This window comes from Larimichthys crocea, chromosome XIII (genome assembly GCF_000972845.2).
Source record: "Larimichthys crocea isolate SSNF chromosome XIII, L_crocea_2.0, whole genome shotgun sequence".
NCBI classification, from domain to species: Eukaryota; Metazoa; Chordata; class Actinopteri; family Sciaenidae; genus Larimichthys; species Larimichthys crocea.
This window is the reverse complement of record NC_040023.1, coordinates 16,204,733-16,205,128: the sequence shown is the minus strand read 5'-3', so window position 1 is coordinate 16,205,128 and position 396 is coordinate 16,204,733. Positions and strand designations below refer to the sequence as shown.

General features: G+C 41.9%; 1 protein-coding gene across 1 annotated transcript in view; it reads right to left on the bottom strand.

Annotated features, from left to right (window-relative positions):
• Positions 1 to 396, bottom strand: part of efna4 (ephrin A4) — a 31,734-nt gene that overhangs the window by 2,173 nt on the left and 29,165 nt on the right. The gene's annotated exons all lie outside the window — the stretch shown is intronic.

The following is a 396-nucleotide window of genomic DNA, read 5'->3' as shown; positions in this document are numbered from 1 at the left end:
AGAGAGAGAGAGAGAGAGAGAGAGAGAGAGATTTAGATAAAGTTGAGGCATAGAAACAAGTTGCTGATTAGTCATTTTTTCATGCTTAACTTTCTCAATAAAGCTGCTGCTTTGTGGAACAAAAGAAGCGAGAAACAGACAAATGACCAGGGGACGGTATTTACCATTACTCAAAGCCTAACGCCATGAAAAATGAGTACTGACTGGCTGTGCAACCCTAAATATGTCCCCTATGCAAATTCTCCTAAAGGTCGGATAAAAAAGAGCTTGAGAAGCATGGCAACAGGAAAAGATAGTGTTATGTAAATTAGGAGGAGTAAGAATGATCGAGATTATACAGAGGGGGATACAGGAAATGAAAAAGAAGGGAGGGGGTGGGGGTGGGGGGGGGATACA